This window comes from Xenopus laevis, chromosome 5L (assembly GCF_017654675.1).
Source record: "Xenopus laevis strain J_2021 chromosome 5L, Xenopus_laevis_v10.1, whole genome shotgun sequence".
Taxonomy (NCBI): Eukaryota; Metazoa; Chordata; class Amphibia; order Anura; family Pipidae; genus Xenopus; species Xenopus laevis.
In genome coordinates, this window is record NC_054379.1 from 148,982,358 (window position 1) to 148,990,520 (window position 8,163).

The window sequence follows — 8,163 nt, forward strand, 5'->3', positions numbered from 1 at the left end:
TTATTTAGCTTTGACAAATATTGGGAAAACATCTTTCTCTGTAGCAATGTGCGCTGTTATTTTTGCATAATGATGTTTTTCATCCTGTTGGTCTGTAGAATGGTATTTGACCTCACCAGACCCATGTTTGTCACCATTTAAATACTAAAACAACCGTATTTGAAACTGCTTATCAGTTATTTGCTATGCAAAGTGGGAGCCTGGGGACATTCAGGTTTTAGTAGGACCGTAGGTACAAACAATATTATTGTTATAAATATAAACATTTTTCAACCTTCTGCAGCAATCAATTTGTGTACAAGTATAGGATAAAAATGTACATTATAGCAGAAGATATTTGACGTTTTGTTTCCCGTGATTACTCTTGGGTACAGCGGATGTTTCCTCTCCAGCGGCTAACACGGGAATCGCTGCTGGGGGAACATTCACAGTGCAAAGTTGCCCAAAGGGTGGTGGCATACAGGGAGATTTAGTCGCCTGCGATAAATCTTCATTACTGAGGGCTAATCTCCCCGAAGTGCCTGCCCACAGGCAAGAATGTGAGTCGCCGACAGAATGGCATTATCGTTGCTTCGGTTTTCCAAAGTCGTTTCCTTGTGAGCTAACTTAGGAAAACCGAAGCAGCACTTATGCCATCACTTTGGCGATTCACATTCTTGCCAGTGGGATGGCATTTCGGGGAGATTAGTCGTCCGCAGTAACGAAGATTTATTGCAGGCAACTAAATCTCCCTGTGTGCCACCACCCAAAGACTCTCTCGAGTTGCGAGGAATCTTCAGGCTTCTTTTGAAAGTAGCTACACCCCAGACGCCATCCCCATGTTAGGAGTTGAGCAGAAATAAGGGACATTGTATTATCCACATTAAATTGCCTCTCAACAAAATGTCCTGTTCTTTAAGAGCACTGGAATCGTTGTTCCCTTGTCGGCTCATGCGCTTTGTCACTTGAAAATGGTCACTGCTGCTTAAAGTTATTGAGAGACAAATAATGTTCAAGGGCAGGGGGAGGGCAATTCCAATCCTCTTCAATGTACAGGTGTGTTTTGGTGCTTTGTTGGACACCCAAGAGACAATTTTGTATGGGCAACAGATCATCCCATGTGCCATTACACTTAAAGGGCAGGTCAAACCCAAATTAAAAATTTCTGAGCAACACATACAAATTAATGAAACACCATAGAAAATGTGTAATGAATGTATATTGCAAAGTTGCTTAGAATAATGTTTTTTTTTTATTTTGGGGTTGACTTGCCCCTTAAAGGAGAAGGAAAGGTAAATTACAAATAAAGTTGTATACATTGCCCACAAAATGGAGAGATACTTACAGGAATAGTTGCTCTATACGTTTTCCCCTGTTTCTGTAATCCAAGATCGTAGTACATTTTTTTGCAAGGTGCATATAATAGTAAATCCATCCCTCTCGCTATCCAAATCGGCTCTAATAGGGCTCACACATGCGCAGTTTAAATTTTGTAAGCCCTGCGCATGCGTACCATATCCTTTACTTCCCGCATGCGAGCGGGTCATGGGGAGGACTAAATTTAGCGCATGCGCACTTCACACAGGGAGACACAGGACATGACGCGCACTCGGCCAACATGGCGGACGCAAAGTTTGTAAAGGGCTAAAACTTCAACGGCACAGTGTCAGTGCGGGAGACCGAATTGGGCAGCAAAAGTAATGCGGTTTAGGAGAGGCACACCCAAGCAACAATTAAAGATAGGTGTAAAAAATTACCTTTCCTTCTCCTTCAAGTGCATGTATTAGGGCTGCTTCCTGTAGCCAACTTCATGAATGGAAGCATCAAAACTCAACATTTTGGGCAATTATTATCTGTTTGGGATGCCCTTATGTTAGGGGTAAGGCCACACTGAGCGTTTTGGGGAGATTTGGTCGCCTGGCGACTAATCGCCTCGTCTTTGAGGTGACCAATCTCCCCAAACGCCTTCCCTCACTCTGCGCCGGCTAAAATGAAAAAACTCCGGCGCTAATCACACGCGGCAATTCGTTTTCCGAAGTCGACCGAAGTTTCTTTGTGAGGCACCGTGTGTGATTAGTGCCGGTGTTTTTTCAATTTAGCCGCAAAGACATGGCGATTAGTCGCTAGACGACAAACCTCCCCAAAATGCCCATTGTGGCCTTACCCTAATAGGAAGTCAGTCACAGAGGCTACAGAGCAGTTTTATGGTCAATGCTACATATGTGACAAAGCCACAAGAACCTTGGTCTAGGGGAGCAAGTTAATGGGACACAATGAAAGGTCTCCTGTGGTTATGTGCTTGATGGTGAGAGAGGGACAGGGTGCTCAATGTCCATGGTTAAGATTCCCAACTGCTTGCCTACAATAAGAAAAGCAAATACATATACACTATGCTATATGGAGAGTAATTGACACCCTGGCATTTTGGCAATATAATAAAAGAAGCCATAATGAGAAACCATTAGCAGAAGTGTTAGCAGCTAGTTAACCTGACAGAATGGCAGCTCTCGCCCCTCACCTTCCAAAAATTGTGTTTTATTTACGGTCAACAAAACACCATTGTTTATTTTTTATCATCTCCAGTGTTTGTTATTTTCCTTTGATACCTTATCTACTCTGGAAATCATGACACGAACCAAAAAGGTCCTGTTTAAAAAACAAACAAACTGTCCGTCTCTGCTGGACGTAACATGCTGGAAGGGAGTTGGACAAGGTAAATTTACTGAGTTTTACACCTGTTGCTAAACTACAACTGGGAACATCTGTATGAAATGGATTAATAGATTGTCAAGTCCAGGGAACTCTTCCTTGGGGGTCGTTCTCCTCAAGGTGTTCTTTATAGCTGTCATTCTAAGGGGGTTGTTCCAAAAAGCTAGAAGGGCTGCTGTAAGCTGCCCCAAACTGCTGTCTGTATGGGGCTTTTTGAAACTTTAAAATTCTAGGGCCTGTTTTAAATCTCAGGCCAGGTATGTATTACTCTCAAGGTGCTGTTCATAGCTGGCATTATAGGGGGCTCATTCCACTTAAGGCCTTGACATGCCAAGGGGGTATTTGCTTTCATAGCTTAGGACATATTATTCTTCAAGGCTGATCAGATAGATACTTGTTGGCTAAATATGACCTTCCAATGGATTGTTATGCTTTATACCAGCCTGCTCAAGGGTTCTGTAGACAGACTTATATGGCATAATTATTTTATTATATCTTGACCAACAAACATCTATTATATTGGATCATTGTGCTAATGTATGGAAAATGTTGGACTGCACTATGAACAGCTATCTCTTGTTGGTAATTTTCACTCATGTACCCAAAAATACCATTCTGAAAATAATCCACCACCATGACTTAAAGGGATAATGTCATGGGATAACATGTTCTTTTTCAAAATGAATCAGTTAATAGTGCTGCTCCAGTAGAATTCTGCACTGAAGTCCATTTTTCAAAAGAACAAATAGATTTTTTTATATTTAATTTTGAAATCTGACATGGGGCCAGACATATTGTCAGTTTCTCAGCTTCCCCCAGTCATGTGACTTGTGCTCTGATAAAATTCAGTTACTCTTTACTGCTGTACTGCAAGTTGGAGTGATATCATCTCCCCCCCCCCCAGCAGCCTAACAACAGAACAATGGGAAGGTAACCAGACACCTCCCTAACACAAGATAACAGCTGTCTGATAGATCTAAGAACAGCACTCAATAGTAAAATCCAGGTCCCACTGAGACACATTCAGTTATATTGAGTAGGAGAAACAACAGCCTGCCAGAAAGCAATTCCATCCTAAAGTGCTGGCTCTTTTTGAAAGCACATGACCAGGCAAAATGACCCGAGATGCACCTACACACCAATATTAGAACTAAAAAAATACACTTGCTGGTTCAGGAATGAAATTCTATATTGTAGAGTGAATTATTTGCAGTGTAAACCGTGTAATTTAGAAATAAAAATGACATAATAAAAATCATGACAGGATCCCTTTCAGCTGACCATACTAATAAAAGCTGATGAATCTGTCCATCCAGACACTGTCAGCAGGTTATTCAGGCTGTAAATGCTATAAATGCCTGTGTACGATGAACCCACAGGACTGGTTGTGCTGGAAAATCGAATACAATTAGTTGAATGTGACATTTTCCACAAGTAGAAGTGTTAGTGAGCTAAAGATCACATGTTATTATACTACTTTCCAATATATTGGCTGGTTGGACCTGTTTGTAAAGTCTGGACCAAGTCTTGTTCTTCTTGTGTGCTGGAAATTCCAGATGCCTTTGTGCTAATGGTCCTGTCATTTTGTCTTGTCAACTTTGTGTGACCTTGATGGGATTTGTGTGTCGAAACAAGTGGGAAGAAGGGAATTTCCGACATCCTGCAGGAGGTTATAAATGTATAACAAGTGCCCATGGGCAGGGGCGTAACTATAGAGGAAGCAGACCCTGCGGCTGCAGGGGGGCCCAGGAGGTATAGGGGCCCCATGAGGCCCTAATTCATATAAAATTTCAATAAATATTGGAGAAACAAGTCAACCTCTAAACATTTTGGGGGCCTGAAAAATAATTTGCTGTGGGGCCCAGTAATATCTAGTTACGCCACTGCCCATGGGTAGATAATCAATAGTTCAATACATTCTGCAGATGAAAAATGTGTCGCAGAGCAACTATTGTAAGCAGAAAAGTGGTGGAAAGTGCAATAATTCAACATTTCTTCACTTGCAGGCAGTGTAGGCAGAGCACCTGTATTATTTATTATACAGTAGGATGACCATTGGTTGTTAAAGAATCCTACAGTGAACTTTATATAAATACCTAGACCCGCTTCAAATGAAGATATACCTGGACATAGCAGAATTTTGTTTTTAACAGTAACCGCAAGTTAGGGTAATGGCACATGGGTTATGTAGGTCACTTTAAGTAGCCCATAATGCATTGGCGCCTAAAAAGATTTTGCTGTGAGGACTATTAAATTTTATTGGTGAATCTATTATGGGTTGCTTGTAGGGTTGTCACCTGGCCGGTATTTCACCGGTATGGTTGATCCCAATGTTATTAATAGGGAAAAAAGATATATATATATATAGGAAGCCGTTATTTTTTTCTAGTAAAGGTGGCAACCCTAGTTGCCTGCAAGATGGGCAGGGGGTGGATGAAGGACTTTTAGGTAAAAAAACCATAGTAATTTATGGCCCTAGAATTTTTTCTACACATATGCAGACATCTGACAAGTTTGATTCTATTGGATCTATTTATTTTTGTGTTATACTGGCATTTTAGAGTGTGTTTGCTGCATTAAAAAAAATATTCCAGAGAAATATTTTTCAAGGACAATATTTTTCTAATGGTACTATCGAATGGGACTTTCCAATAAAAGTCTGTTAGATTGCACAAATGCCCAAAAAGAGACGTAGAAAAAATTACAAGAATAAACTATTGGTTTCTCCATTCAGGGAGGCTGCTCGGAGATGGCAGTTCAGAATTGTCAAGTAAAAGGTCAGTTACCAAAACAACCCTCCTCTCCCCCAGGTAGCACCCCAGGCATTAATTGCAGTGACAAGGCGCTTTGCATTGACTCCTTTGGAGAGAACACGGATATATTTTTCAGTGGAGCCGATAGGGATCTAATGGACTGTTTTTGTTTATCTTGTCCATTTTTTCCTTGGGGCTATTAGATAAAAGCTGGGGGAAAACACAAACAGAGACACCGGGATAATCCCCGAAAGCAGAGAGAGAAAGAAAGAGAGGGAGAGAGGATACCTTGGAGTCAGCAGGCCCCCATCTGCACAAGGAATAAGTTCTACTACAGCAATTAATTGCCCAGGTTGTTAATGGGGTGACCCTGGCAATAAAGGGTGCATGGAGCTATTGTGAAGCCCAGTCTCAGCGGGGAAAATTGAAATTATCACGCCATGGAAATTCAGGGCTGGAATTCCAACATAGTTTCCAGTGCCTCCTTCTCTATATCCACAAAGGCCATAAAATGATGGTGATGCCCTGAATTAGGGCATTAGTTTTCAGACTTTCTGGGTTCAGTTCTCTGTGGGTCATTGTTTGCTCATGTCCCTCCTTATTTCATATCAGTCTTACAGATGGATGAAACAAGAGTGTGAGAATAGCAGTCCCCACTATAGACTCATTCTTGAGATCAAGCTGCTTAAGGTTGGGTCGCACAAGATGTTCTGCAGCAGCTGAAAATTTAAAAGGGTTGTTCTCATTTGGGTTAACTTTCAGTATGATGTGGCGAGTGATATTCTGAGACAATTTGCAATTGGTTTTCATTTTTTATTAATAAGGTCTAAATGATCCCAGCAACCATGCATTGATTTTAATGGGAGACTGGAATATGAATAGGAGAGGCCTGAATAGAAAGATGAGTAATAAAAAGTAACAATACATTTACGCCTTACAGAGCATTTGTTTTTTAGATGGGGTCGGTGACCCTGTTTTAAAAGCTGGAAAGAGTCAGAAGAAGAAGGCAAATAATTCAAAAATGATAAAAAATAAAATAAACAATGAAGACCAATAATTGAAAGGATTGATTAGAACTGGCCATTATATTACATAGTAAAAGTTAACTTAAAGGTGAACCATCCCTTTAAATGGTTAAAAATGACAGCTCTCTTATGTCCATACACTATAAGATCCGCTCATTTTGTGACATTGCTAAACGAGCGGATCTTTCCCACGATATGCCCACCCACAGCAGTGCTATATTCCGAACGTTCGGCCCTAGGGCTGAATGATCGGATTACAACAAGTAGCAATCGGCTCCATCAGGTCGATGCCTAAAAAATTAAACATTCCTAGTCAATATTGATCGGGAAGACCCGTCAGAAGCCCCCATACATGGGCAGATAAGATGCCGAATTGGTCTAAAAGAGCGATATCTGCAGCATTAATCTGTCCATGTATGGCCACCTTTAGAGGGAAAGGGGCCCCATGCAATGCAAGTAGGTTGGGGTGGAGATGATATAAAGCAAGATTGTCCAGTCTGCAGCACCTCTAGTTGGACACCCTCAGGGGCATAACTATAGAGGAAGCAGACTCTGCAGCTGCAGGGGACCCAGGAGGCCCCACAAAGCCCAAATAATGAGCAATTTCAACATTTACTGGTAAAATATGACAATCACTGGATACAGGGGAGAAACTACAGAGGAAGCAGACCCTATGGCTGCAGGGGTGGGCCTAACTCATATACAATTTCAATATTGGTAAAAACAGGCCAGACTCTAGACATTTTGGGGGCCTGAAAAATAATTTGTTGTGGGGCACAGTGATCTAGTTACGTCACTGTCTGGATATGTTGGGGCCCTAAAATTAATTTGCTGTGGCCTGTGGGGCCCAGTGACATCTAGTTACGCCACTGGACACCAGTCCAGCTGTCAGTTGAGTGAGAAGCTGTCAGTTGCAGTGAGAAGCTGGCAGTTGAGTGAGAAGCTGGCAGTTGAGTGAGAAGCTGGCAGTTGCCAGGGCCGGATTTACATAGCGGGCGCCCCTAGGCCCACTGCTGTTTGTCCCCCCTGTCCCCTACCCTTTATTCATGCAAATTTTCCTGCGCATCCCCAGTGTTTTTGAACCAATGTGGGTGTGGTTGGGCAGCGTGCCGCCCCCCTAAAATCCTGCCACCCTAGGCCCGGGCCTAGGTGGCCTTCCCACAAATCCGGGCCTGGCAGTTGCAGTGAGAAGCTGTCAGTTGCAGTGAGAAGCTGTCAGTTGCAGTGAGAAGCTGTCAGTTCAGTGAGAAGCTGTCAGTTCAGTGAGAAGCTGGCAGTTGCAGTGAGAAGCTGGCAGTTCAGTGAGAAGCTGTCAGTTGCAGTGAGAAGCTGTCAGTTCAGTGAGAAGCTGGCAGTTGCAGTGCAACAGTAGTTTGAGGGCTGCAGGGTGGACATGTCTAATATATACACTATAAAAAAATCTAACAGTTATTGCAAAATATAATAAGCATCTAGCCCAAGGACTTCTATAAAGGTCCCATGACTAATACCCTTGTTTCTATTCTCCAATCGCAGCTCGAGCCATATCCCTGGTCCATGTGCCTTGTGTAAATAGCCTCTATACATAAAATACCCGAGGGATGCTGGGAGTTGTAGTTCTTCCCAGCAGTAGCAGCAGTAGCCCAGGTGTAGGAATGCCGCGCTCGGTGACAGAGCAGCCAGGAAAACGGCTCACCTATGGAACGTACGCGTTCACC